The following is a 13781-nucleotide window of genomic DNA, read 5'->3' as shown; positions in this document are numbered from 1 at the left end:
GGCCTGCCTCTATGTGTGTGGTGAGTGACAGAACCTGATCACAGCAGCTTCACATATGTCTGAATCCGGCCTGTTCTACTGGGACTTGTTCTATTATCTTAGGGGCAATTCTATTAAGGATGAGCCTTTCTAGGAGCTTATAACAGGTGCTAAGCAGGAAATAAATATGAAATAAATCATTCCACAAGACATCTGTGGTTATTTCTTTGTTATGCCTATTAACAGTTCTTCAAGAAACTGCTGGTACTGATCAATCTCCTGTCTGTTATTCTTGCTCAACCAGTAACCAATGTCAGATGCATTCATGAACCCTATGCCTATCAACTTAAGCCGTATGTTTCTAGTCTTAAAGAACCTCTTCAATATCTGTCATAAACACTGAAGCCTATAACTGTGTTCTTGCCACTTGTGTAGTGGCATTTTTCTGCCATCTTTCAGCTGTCTAGCACAAGAATCTCAAACAGCTAGATCAAGGGTACAGTCAACTTCACACATTTCCTAAAAATGATCAATATATAATTCTAACTACACAGTCTTATTAACATTATACTTTCATTTTCATTGACTTCAAATCCCTTTAGTAATTTACCCATGACATCACTCACCAGTTTGAAATATACTCACAAAGTGCTCATTAAATAATTCTAAAACAGCTACTGCAGTAGTCACTTTTTCACCATCGCCATTCAACCAATGTTACCTTCCATAATCATTCCTCCTCTCTGCAACACAGGTTGAAGTGGGTGTGTCCAGCCTCTGTACAATACTCATGAATCTGATCACTGTTCACCAGCTGACTCAACAAGTTTAAAAACATACAACCTTGACGATGCTTGTTTGTTTTAATCAATTTCTGTAATAATCCTATAGCTCTATTCAATCTTCAGCCTCTGGTAGTAAACCTAATCTTTTTTAATGAATCAGAAACCATCATCCATGAATCATTTAGTTTAATGAATGTCAACTATGTCATTCAATACATCAGTACAATGTCATATATCCCAGACAATATCTCAGCTAAGCATCAGTTAGCAATCCAAAAATGAAAGTGATTTCATCATTTAAGAATGAATACTAGTTCATTTTGGGTTTGTTATCAACAGTTTGTATAATAAATACACCCTGCTGTGATGGTTCTCTCCTTTATGCACTCTGAATTACTACAACTAGATGTAGCCTTTGGTTGCTGAATTTTTTTTTTTTAAGTGATTTCACCAATGAAAGATTGTAAACCTATAGTGGATTAATACTGTGGACAGGACATGGGTTTTAAATTTATTTTCACCTGATCATGAAATCCTTCTCTGGAGACCAAACATGGAAAATTTCTTCGAAGTCACTTTAGACCTCCAGTAAGTGTGCTAGTTGTCTTACATGAGGTAAAAAAATTTATCTCCCCTCCTAAAGACATTAGAACAGGTAAAATGTTTTCTTTGCAACTGACATGCTGCAAATCTGAATATCACTGTAGCATAGATGTTTATAAAGTTATTTAGTTTTGGAAATTAAAATAATAATAACAACAAATGGTGGCAGATGAAGACTACTACTACCAACCACTGCTGACACCACTACACTACAATTAATAGTAAGCTTGGAGTTATATTGGTCTTTCTTCTAAGGTTAAAAAAATAAGGCTTTAGCCCTAGGACCAATCATGATACTCAGGAACTGCAGTTTAACATTTTATAAATAACAGCAAAACAAAGAAAACTGCTATCATGAAATCACATTGTACTGCATGCATGTCTGTTTAAGGTAATGGGTTTCTTACAGGAGGATGTTTAGTCATTACAAGGTTTGTCAAATGAGTAGGTGGAATGGAGTGTAATAGTAAGCAAACTACAAATACAATTATTAATCAGCAACAGAAGGTCATTTAAGTATAGGAGATTATTATTAACATCTGACCTCCATGGAGTCATAGACTCATCATGGGAGGTATACACTATTACGCACAATGCTCATCCAACCGTGCTTCAAAACCGATTCAATATGTCTACATTCACAACACACTCTTTCAATGCATTCCAATTGTCACCAACCACTTTCCAATCAAAGAACCTTCTCTTCATCCTCTGCTCACACCCTCCCTATAAAGTTTCCAGCGATGACCTCTTGTTCTACCCCCTCTCCCATTTTATGAAAAATCTCTTCCATGTCTACCTGATAACAAGCCCTGACTAGCTTATATGCCACAATCATATCATCCCCTCTTCCTCCTATTCACGAGGGTTGTCAACTTACATCACCTCAATCTGTCCTTGTACTCCACATTCAAAAGACCATTGAACACCTTTATGAATCTTCTCTGGATCCTTTCCAACATATCCATGTCACCATGAAAACCCAGCAACCAAATCTGTGCACAATAATCCATATGAGGCCTGATCAAGGCCTTATGCAATGGCATCATTACCTCTCTATTTCTGCATGTCAAGATCCTCTGCATCATTGCCATTATCCGATGTGATATTTTCACAACTTGTGCAATGTGGCCTCTGAATTTCAGGTCCTTGTCCACCATCACTTCTAGATCTCTCATTTCCAATACTTCCTTTAAAGTGTCCCCACTAAGTGTATACACTGCATCCCATCGTTGCTTAAAAATCTCAAACCTTACACTTTGCAACATTGAACTGACAGTTCTATTTAACTGCCCATTCATGCAATCTATTCAAGTCCTCTTGTAAGACAAGGACATAACATCCACTTGACTCTGCATTGCTCTCCCCAGTTTTGCATCATCTACAAACAGCTGCATATCACTAGTTAAACCCATCCCAATATCATTAACGTAGAAACTGAACAACCCAAAACTGCCCCCCCCTGGGGTATACCACTAGTGACCTTTCTCTTTTGGGATACCACATTCCCATGTACACCTTTCTAATACCTATCTGACCTGAGTCACTGATCCAACTCAGAAATCTGTTATTTAATCTCATCTGTTTCAATTTATTTACCAGCTTGTCATGTGGCAGTCTATCAAAAGCATTTACAAAATCCAAGTACACCACTGCACAGTCATCCCTCGACTTATATCAGGGTTCTGTTCCATCTGGGAGGATGTAAGTTGGTCAGACATAAGTCGATACATTAAATCAACGGAGTTATAGAGGTTAGGGACTTAATCGTAATAAGTATACTGTCATTTTAATTTTTAAACTTTATAAAACTATACTGTGCTATGCATTGCTGCCACTATAAAACAGAAGAATAATCACTGAAATCTTCCTCCACAATCACATCATTACCTTCCTTATGTGAAGGTAATGATGTGAGCTGCAGCTCACATCATTACCTTAATGATGAGGGCTGCAGCTCTTCTGTTATGACCTTTTTTTTTTTTTGATCAAAATGTCCAATGTGTTTTGCTTATTCCTCTTCTTCTTTTCATCATAAATTTGTTTATAGCAAGCAAATGCATCATGTACTTTCCTTTCTACTAATAAGTAGCATTCAACATTGGGGTTAATGTCTTACAGCCATTTTGAGAACATCACTAACTGCAGAGAACATTTCTGCAAGACCCTTCACTGTGAATTGTTTAACCATCTCTTCTTGTTTCTCTTTTCCCTCTTCTTTTTCTCATTCTTCCTCTTCTGCAGCATGTTGTTCCTCCAGATCAACCAATTCTTCATTGGTCAACTCTTCAGGGACACTTTCTGTGAGTTGAACTATTCATCATCTCGCTTCGAAATTCAGATTGTTTGCTAGGTCCACTATTTCTTCAGTCAATTTAAACAAAGGTCTTCATTTTTTCAAAACTTCCAAAATCGTGCACAAACCTTTTTAATGTCTTTTTCCATATGCCACTTACATTGAGAGGTCACTTCATCCCAAGTCACAGCAATATTTTTAATAGCATGATAAATATTGAATGCTTTCCAGAATTGCATGAGAGTCTGATCACTGCCTTGAGTGATAGAAATAGCTTGTGAAAAAGTTGTCCGTAGATAATAAGCCTTAAACACTGCAAGAACTCCCTGATCCTTTGGTTGGATCAATGAAGTAGTGTTTGGAGGGAGAAACATGACCTTGATCTCGGGGTGAAGATCACCGATATAAGGTGGATGACCTGGAACATTTGAGAGATAGATTCCAGTATTGAGACCGCATGTTTATTAAATATGAACAAGATACATGAAAACCTGCCAAGTTTTGTAAGTAGAATGACTTGCATCATCAGGGGCATTGGTGTATAAAAAGGTTAAACACAACTAACAAAGAGTAAATTCATAGTCCATTAGATGTTTCTGACTGTAACATTGAAAAAATTGAAACATTTGTTACTGAACCACAGAAACCTTCGCACACAGACCTGGAACATTATCTAGAATTTAGAAAATTTTAAATTCTGCATTTTCTTTCACCCAATAGCTTTCCAATTCACTCACATAACAGTTTGATTAAGGCATCCTCAAACAATTTTTGAGTTATCCCCGACTTCTTATTGCTCCGATAATGAACTAGAAGAGTATGCTTCCTAATGTTTTCGAAGGTTCGTGTATTCTCATTGTGCCATATCATAAATGGTTTAAGTTTATATCTAGCCACATTACCCCATAACAGAAATGTAATACAGTCTTTAAGAGCTTTGAAACCAGACATAGATTTTAGCTTTTTGTGGATGAATGTATGCTCAGGCATTTTTTTCCAAAACAAGGAGGTCTCATCCATATTAAATATTTGCTGTGGCAAATCATTTTCCTCAGTAATAATTTTATCCAATTTCTCCACAAACTCCTTGGCAGCCTTCTCATCGACACTTGCAGATTCACCATACATTTTCACATTATGCAGCGCAAAACTCTGCTTAAATCTCATGAACCAAATGGAAGAAACGTTGAATTCAAAGTCATAATTGGGCTCTGATTTCTTCTTCAACATGGAGAAGAGACTTAGTGCCTTAGTGGTTATGGTCCTAGTGTTAAGGAATAAGCACTTTTGCTTCAGGTCCTCCATCCATGATGGAAGTAGCTTTTCCATATCACTAAGAGGACCTTGTCATTGCTTTGTCAATATCACCAATATAAAGAAAACAGATCCTTTCACAGCCTCTATGATTTTATCCTTATTTTTCAAAATGGTCATCACTGTGGAATGAGACTATCTGAAGTCATTTGAGATCACATTGATGGGCTTACCAGCTTCATGTCGCTTTATAACTCACAACTTCATTTCAAGATCAATTGCTCACCTCTTTTTCTGTGATTCTTCACTAGGTTTTTTGATTAGACATGTAGGGGCCATGTTGCACAAAATATTGTGAAATATTTAATGATAAATACACAAATACCAATTTCTCAAACACAAAATCAACAGAGGAACTGTTGAAGACATGTGCTGATTGTTGACTGAACTTGCCACTGAATGCACTGTTGTCACTGGGCATGATGCATTCTTGCTAAATAAAAACCTTATTTTATTTTACGCCAATTTGCGTTTTGTTCGATAGTATAGTCGAAAATGTTATTTAATCTCTTATGGGATTATGGACGTATCTTCGAACAGACGTAAAACAAGGGATGACTGTATATGCATCTTCCTGTTCAAGGTATTTGTCACCTTGTTACAGTACATAAGTTAGCAAAACATGATCTCCCCTTAACAAACCCATGCTCATAACCACAGAGAATCCATGTGTTGAGGCTTAGTTACACGCCTTCATAATGGTACGCTTTCCTTCACTGTATATAGAACACTCTAACCAAGAGAGCCCACAATCTTTGTTCCAGTGGAACCGCCCTTGCAACTGAGCTCAACCACATACACAACACCTTCCTCTCCAATGGCTACAGCCAGGGCCACGCTAACCCAAGGGTGCAAGGGGTGCACCGCACCCAGGCGGCAACAATGATAAGTTGCCGCCTGGGTGCAGTGAGACATTTTATGTAGCTAATATCTAATTTGGATTATACAATGCAGTATTAGGGGTGGCCAATACCCTTGGCATGTCCCTGGCTACAGCAATCACAGTATTAAAAAAAATAATCAGTTCCTCCCCCATTCCTTGGCCATCTCTTCAGAAAGAGTTTAGAAATGCCATCACCATACCCTACATCCGTGGCACATCGGAAAAAATAGTCAAGATTTTAAAAAAGTACAGCTTATACACAGCATTTAAGCCCCACCACAAACTTGCTACCCTTATCCGTTCTACAAAAGATCAACTCCGGCCTCTCTCAGTGCCTGGAGTTCATAAAGAACCCTGTTTCTGTAAGCTGGCATACTTTGGACAGACAGACAGATCAGCAACCATCCACCTAGAGGAACACAAGTCATACATCTGCAACCATGACTATGGTCAGTCAGGCCTGGCTGACCATGTCTTGGATATAATCCACAGGATCTCTTGGAAAAAAACCACCATGCCCCTCCACAGCAAATTCAAAAAAGAGAGACTACTTTTAGAATCTGCAGCAGCTCTCAGAAATCAACCAAATCTAAATAAATACAGTTGCATTAAGATTCCTAAGATTTAGGAAACACTTATCATCAGCGATCCCACCTTACATTTCAGGACACCTACAACCACCCATAGAGGGTGCTCTATCTAGATAGGACTTAGAGTCACCCACATGATTGGCTTAGTATTGCAGGGTATTTGTGTATATGTTGAAAGTTTATTTTTCACTTGGTTAGAATATAATAAATTTAGTTTAATCCTTTGTCCAAGTGTGAGCAAACAAAGTTTGCACCTGAAAGTATCTTCAGGACTGGGGTAAGGTGATGCAACACCAGGGCGACTCCTTGCAAAGGTGGAGCAAGCTACTATCACTCCTATCTCAGTATCTCCCATAATGCAAAACACATCTCCTTGCAGATATGTCTAATGTTATGCATTATGGGAGATACTGAGATAGGAGTGATAGTAGCCTGCTCCACCTTTGAAAGGAGTCACCTTGGTGTTGCACCACCTTACCCCAGTCCTGAAGATACTTTCAGGTGCAAACTTTGTTTGCTCACACTTGGATAAAGGATTAAACTAAATTTATCATATTCTAACCAAGTGAAAAATAAACTTTCAACATCTTTCTCTAAATCCAGAGTAATTTATTAAAAAAGGTGGTACACCATTTGGCAACTCCTATAGGTAGAGATGACCTTGCTAACGCTTCTGGCTGGTATCTCACTTGGGCCTGGCTCCCACTGAAGAGACCTCAATAAAGGTCGAAACTAGTCTGGGTAGTGGCCCTTTCCTTAATCATAACATTAGACATATCTGCAAGGAGATGTGTTTTGCATTATGGGAGATACTGAGATAGGAGTGATAGTAGCGTGCTACACCTTTGCAAGGAGTCACCCTGGTGTTACACCACCTTACCCCAGTCCTGAAGATACTTTCAGGCGCAAACTTTGTTTGCTCACACTTGGATAAAGGATTAAAGTAAATTTATTATATTGTGTATATGTTACATTAGTTTTTTTTTTTGTGTAATGCCTGAAGACATCTCAGTGACTGAGACGAAATATAGGAAGTATTAAATTCTGTTTTAATCCTTAGTGCTATATACAATCCTATTTCTGTATCCTACTTCTCACCTATCTTTCCAATACTTTCACCACAACTTCAGTTATACAGATTGGCCTATAATTTGAAGCTATAGCCTTATTACCTATATGCAGTGAACAATTTTACCACTCCCTTGGAACCTGTGCTGTTGCGAGACTTTTATTAAACAGGCATAATACTACTGCCAATTCCCTGGAACATTCTCTTAAAATGCATGGTGATATGTCATCAAATCCTATTGCCTTATTGACATCAAGTTTATTTATTTGCTCAATCTAAAAGATGGAACAAAGCTCTGAGACACTACTATAATGGTGGAGATTGATCAGAGAAAAACTGGTTAATTACACAGTGGAAAGCAGACATTAAGAGATTTACTGGGCTTCATTGCTGAATTATAATAGAGTAATAAGCTATCTCTGAATACTGTTAGCTAAGATATCATCATCATAACAACAAAATACCTGCACTTTGCATTTCATTTTGGAATACTATTAGAGTATTTGAAGTGTTGCCATGAAATTATTGTTCAGATGCTTGTACATATAAAGGAACAAATTTAACAAGATATTACTGATGACTTAATATAAAGGGATATACTTTCATGTTGTTTACTTTTTTAACGGTATATATTAGAACACAGAAACTAAGTAAATAATTAATTTATTAACTTATTGCTGATATGAAGATGCTGGTGTTATAACCAGCATCTTCAGAGCACAAAAACACAGTTTGTCACAATACACGAGACTATAACAACATGGTGTAATCCACAGACTAGTTAAACAAAATTGTAGCAGCAACACAAAGATTAGCGTCCTGATTTTTGGCGCCCTCTATCTGAGGGGAAAAAAAAAAAAAAAAAAAAAAAATTATAACTATCACATAAGACTAGAGTCCTTAAAAAAAAAAACTAGTTTTTTCTTAAGATGACTGTCTCCCAGATCTTAGGCAAGTTAATACAGCCATATTTGTTGAGATATGTAGTGTGTTTCAGGGCTTCTGTCGCCTCTAAGAACAATCTCTCCGACTTAGAGGCGACAGAAGCCCTGAAACACGCTCCAAATCTCAACAAATATGGCTGTATTAACTTGCCTAAGATCTGGGAGACAGTCATCTTAAGAAAAAACTAGTTTCCCCCCCCCCCTCAGATAGAGGGCACCAAAAATCAGGACTCTAGTCTCTGTGTTGTTGCTACAATTTTGTTTAACTAGTCCGTGGATTACACCATGTTGTTATAGTCTCGCGTATTGTGACAAACTGTGACAAACCTTATTCCTGCTTGTGTTTCTTAACATTGAACAGTGATCGTTGAGCAATCTTGCAATACATTTTCTAAACTTCAATCAATATAATCTCTAAACTCCAACCAATATAATAGTTTGTGATCTCTTCAGCTTAAAGTGCTTAACATTACACTGCCACATTAAACTGATCACCAGTATCCAACATCCAATTGTCAATCTATTAAAATCATCCTGCACAACCTCCACATCATTTTTATAAACTGTTGTCCTCCCCAGTTTAACAGGAGGGCAATAGTTTATAACTAAATAATCCCTCTCTGATTTTTTTTTTCTATATCGTTAATATGCAAACTTGACTGTAACAGCTTCAGTACAGAGTCCTGAGGCACATCACTAGCTGCCAGTCTTCTGATTCATCTCCCCCATATATTACTCTCTGATGTCTATCCATGAGCCACTCTTATCCATATCACCATCTTCACATCTAGTCCCATTTGCTCCAACCTTATTAACTTCTATGCCTTTGGAAAGTTTATCAATATATATACATCATTACTAACTTCTTATCTACAATTTTACTCCAAACCAGTCGTTAAATGTGAAGACTCCAATATTATCAGGTCTTATATTTCTGTCTTCTAAGGTACTTTTTACTGTATCAATCCAATTATTTCTTGGTCTTCCTCTGGGTCTTTTTCCTGCCAACCTGGCAGAGAACACTTGTTTGGCTAATCTTTCCTCTCCCATTTTGCTTCGTTGACCATACCACCTGAGATTAGCTCTGCTAATGCATTCCTGGATGCTGACAATATCAAGTTCTTTCCTAATATCCTCATTTTTAATATATTGCCATTGATGCCATCTGTTCATGCCCCTAATCTTTCTCAGGACTCTCATGTCTGCGGTCTCTAGTCTTTGGTCAAGTGTTTTACTTCTAACCCAGCTCTCACATCCATAAGTTAAAATTGGTTTGAACACTGTCTTGTATACAGCTAATTTAGAGTTTTTACTAATTTCTCTCTTATTCCATATAAATTTATTCATATTACTTCCTACCATACCAGCTTTGTTGATTCTGTTGTCTATTTTCATATTTAATTTACCATCTTCACTAAAAATTGTGCCTAAGTAGCTGAAATGTTTTACTTGTTCTATAAGTTCACCATTCACAATGTAGTTGATATCTATTACAACAGTTATTCAATTTAGTCAGGGAATCTTGCAGACTTGTAGCAGATTTATTTAGAAGTATAACATCATCCGCATAAAGCAAAGAGTTGAGATGATGCTTCTGTAACCTCCCTGCCATCAGCATTCATTCAAATTATTCTTCCATAATCATACTTCCTTTTTACTTCATAACAAAAGAACTCTTTGGGAATTTCTTTGGTATGCTGAGTTAATATCTCATAATTTAATTGTGCCTTACTCACCATACTGGTCACCCTTCTTGCTTATGCTTGTACTGCTCATAAGCCTGCAGATCATTTTCACCACGAGCCTTCTTTATGTAACAAAAGAATCAGAATCTTGCCCTTTTTTTCCCTTCTGACTTGAAACCTAACTGGTGCTGAGATTTAGGCTGGTTAGGGACACTGCCATTTCTTTGGAATTTCCTGAGAAATAGGCCGATCCAATCCCATGACTGTATTTGCACTAAGATTACTTAATATTCTTAACTCCTTGAGTTCATCTACCTATATTTGCACACCAATTTCTATTGCCAATGCATTATCACCACTTGGATAATATAAATTGCAACATGATCACTTAGTAATTCAACTATTTCTTCTGCTTCTGTAACCTCCATGCCATCAGCATTCATTCAAGTTATTCTTCCATAATCATACTTCTTTTTTACTTCATAACAAAAGAACTCTTTGGGAATTCCTTTGGCATGATAAGCAAATATCTCATAATTGAATTGTGCCTTACTCACCATACTGGTCACCCTTCTTGCTTATGCTTGTATTGCTCATAAGCCTGCAGATCATTTTTCACCTTATATGCAATCCACAATACTTTTTTTTTTTTTCAGATCCTGTTTAATTATGCTATTCATGCATTTAACTCCCACTTGATTTATCCTTCTCACCTTATTGATTCGATAATGCTTTCTTTGGTTTTGGGAAGCAAAGATGGGAATGCAAAAAAATTGGGAAGCAAATGTTAAATTTGCTTCCCAAATTTAACATTTGGGAAGCAAAGATGGGATTCAGAGTATAGGATTGGTGGCAACATTTTAGAGGAGATGAAAGATCTAGGGATGATGGTGGATAGGGATTTGATTTCACAGACATTTTGCTAAAATTATGAGGATAACACAGCAGATTATGGGAATGATGAGGAGAACACTAATGTGTAGAAGTAAGAATGTTTTGATTCCATTTTACAAGGCCTTGATCAAGCCACATAATGGATTACTGTGCACAGACATGATCCAGATTAACATGGATGAGATTTTTCATAGAATATCTAGAGACCATTCCTGAAAGGGGATGGGGAGTAGTTTTTTTGCATGGAGAGTGGTGGGTAATTGGAATGCACTGCCTGAGTGTAGTGAGTGCTGGGACAGTGAATGTGTTTAAATCAAGGTACGATGATCTATGCAATATGAGAGCAGGACCTCCCATGGTAAGTCTCTTGACTCCATAGAAGTCCAGAGATGATAATAATAAACACCCCTTGATCATTTCCCATGCATTACTAAACCCCTTCACTTGAAGTTTCTTATGCCACAGCATCTGCTCTGAGGTACCTCCTGAAGTTTTCAATCACTAGCTTTTAAGTGCGACATATACCCCCTTCTTAATTGAAAATGCCACATGCTTGACCATCTCCAAGGTCAAGACTGAAGGATCACTCTTGCCAACTGTACACAAAGTGATTACCTTGGTTATAAAAGATTTTGTCATGGTATCACCAGATCCCACAAAGTCAAATCCTGGATCCTTTTAGGTAACTATCTCAGCAATTACATAAATTTCATTTTCTCCTTCCAGTCTATATGTTCCATAATGATTACAGATCTTGTGTTTATGGAGTTAATTTGCGATACATCATATCGCCTTTTGTATTCTCTATCCTGTGGCAATAACCAACTATATTATTACTATATGACACCTCAAAGGAGTCCAAGGATTCATTGCCGGAGGGCACGTTATTCCATTCCACACATCTTCCCTACCACTACTTAATTCTCCAAATACACACAGTGACACTACTACCATCATTGCCATCTACCACCAATTCATGGCCAATTTGCCAATATGCAGGATAAAAACCCTGAGTATCTGGGAGAAAAACTCTGCTACCTCCATATGTGATCAGCTAACTCGCCTTAAATTGAAAAAGCCCATATAAAGATTCTTTTTGCCATGAAGAGAATTGAATGCAAGTCTTTTACAATCGAAGAGCACACTGTTCTTCCAATTGCACAATCAATCTGTTATATACTTTGTACAAAATGACAAAATATATTGTTATAAGTTTTTATCTCACACTGCACCTCTTCAAATATACTACATCCTGCAACTCTATCTCCCTGCTGAACATCAAATTTTGCTGGTTGCAATTCTTTGGCTATCACTAGCAAAACCCTTCGCCCATCCCTAGAAAGACATCATCTTTTACTCTATTCCTGTTTAACATCTTCCTCTGCTAGCCAAGTCTCACTAATACCTATCATTTTTGGCCAATTCAAGCTAACCAACACCATACACTGTTCACCTCTGTTCCTGATACTGTTGACATTAGTATACATGGAGTGCAATTTGCTTTCTCCAGTAACTCTTTCATATCTCTCTCCCTCGATGAGTCTTTGATTCCAGGAGAGCTGATGTAGTAGTAATAATATCATATCGTATTCCATACTTTTCGCTTTTTAAATCATTAGATCAGGTGAAAGTATTAACTCTTTCAATTTGCATTCTAAAAGCATCATCATCGCTGATGCACAACTTCGTCACACATCCCTATGGATGGAATCGCCATACAATAGCCTTCTTACTCTTATCTTTTTCGCTAGTTAACATTCTCCTCTTACCTCTTATCACATATCACTTTTTGTTTAACCCTTCTCTGCTGCAGTTTGCATTACTCGTATTAGAACTTATTTGTTTATGCAAAAAAATAACATAACCTTACTCATGGATGAAAAGTCAAAGATCGAGAATACATATCACAAAAATGTAAGTTGCAATAAATGTTTTACACAGCCAAGTGTCTCCAACCATCGACGTGAGTTGCAGTCAGCAACATATAAATGCACACAATAAATCATTGCTGACATCCACAATCGGAAGGTTTTTCACATTCTTGGTAGGAAGCGTATACAAGTTTACCATCTCATATATATTGCCGTAAAATACACGCACAGCAAAGTTCGGCATAACATCGCGTATACGTTATTAAATGCTGATGATTCACTCAAGACACGATAATATACAGACCTAACTTCTGGAATGTTTTTAACCATAAGAAGAAATATTGCTACAAGTGTCAGATATCATCACACCGAGATGCACCATCAAAAACTAAATATAAAAGTATTATTCACATTCAAAAGGAAGTTGAAGTTCACCCATCACATAAACAACTTTCAAATTTCCACTAAAAATGTAAACCATTAACTGCAACCAATAAAAAACTGCGAAAACTAATACAATGACGTTCATGTGCAAGTTATCCCGACATCTGGTGGAAGTAGAAATCATTTTCAGCTGATAGTGATTTTTGTCAGAAGCAAATGTTTTTATTTGTGTGTCTGTTATTTTGTTTTCTCCAAGAAGACTGTGGTTTTATCAACTTGCACCCCAGCAAACTTGACGGTAAACGAGTATTATAAATAAACAGAAGTTTGGTTTAAAAAGCATTGCTTGTTAATTAACACGTCGTATGTTTACACTCAAACTCATGATGAGAAATGCATACCTAGGTTAGTACTATATAAGAGTTAGCCTTTAGATATGAAAAGTGTTGAATAATTAATTTTAAAAATAAATAAATAAATAATA

The 13781-nt window shown here is 37.0% G+C and overlaps 1 protein-coding gene across 1 annotated transcript in view; it reads right to left on the bottom strand.

Moving 5' to 3' along the window:
• The window catches only part of LOC150107996 (maternal embryonic leucine zipper kinase-like), a 201144-nt gene extending 187751 nt beyond the window's left edge, over nucleotides 1-13393 (bottom strand). Inside the window, exon 1 of the mRNA XM_090415504.1 lies at nucleotides 13218-13393. The gene's annotated coding sequence lies outside the window, so the exon portion shown is untranslated. The remainder of the gene's footprint in view (nucleotides 1-13217) is intronic.
• Nucleotides 13394-13781: the final 388 nt, after the last annotated feature.

This window comes from Typopeltis vanoorti, chromosome 3 (genome assembly GCF_054136105.1).
Source record: "Typopeltis vanoorti isolate ZY-2024b chromosome 3, IOZ_Tvanoo_1.0, whole genome shotgun sequence".
NCBI lineage: Eukaryota > Metazoa > Arthropoda > Arachnida > Uropygi > Thelyphonidae > Typopeltis > Typopeltis vanoorti.
Note: the sequence above shows the minus strand (reverse complement) of the source record. Positions and strands in the feature narration are given on the sequence as shown.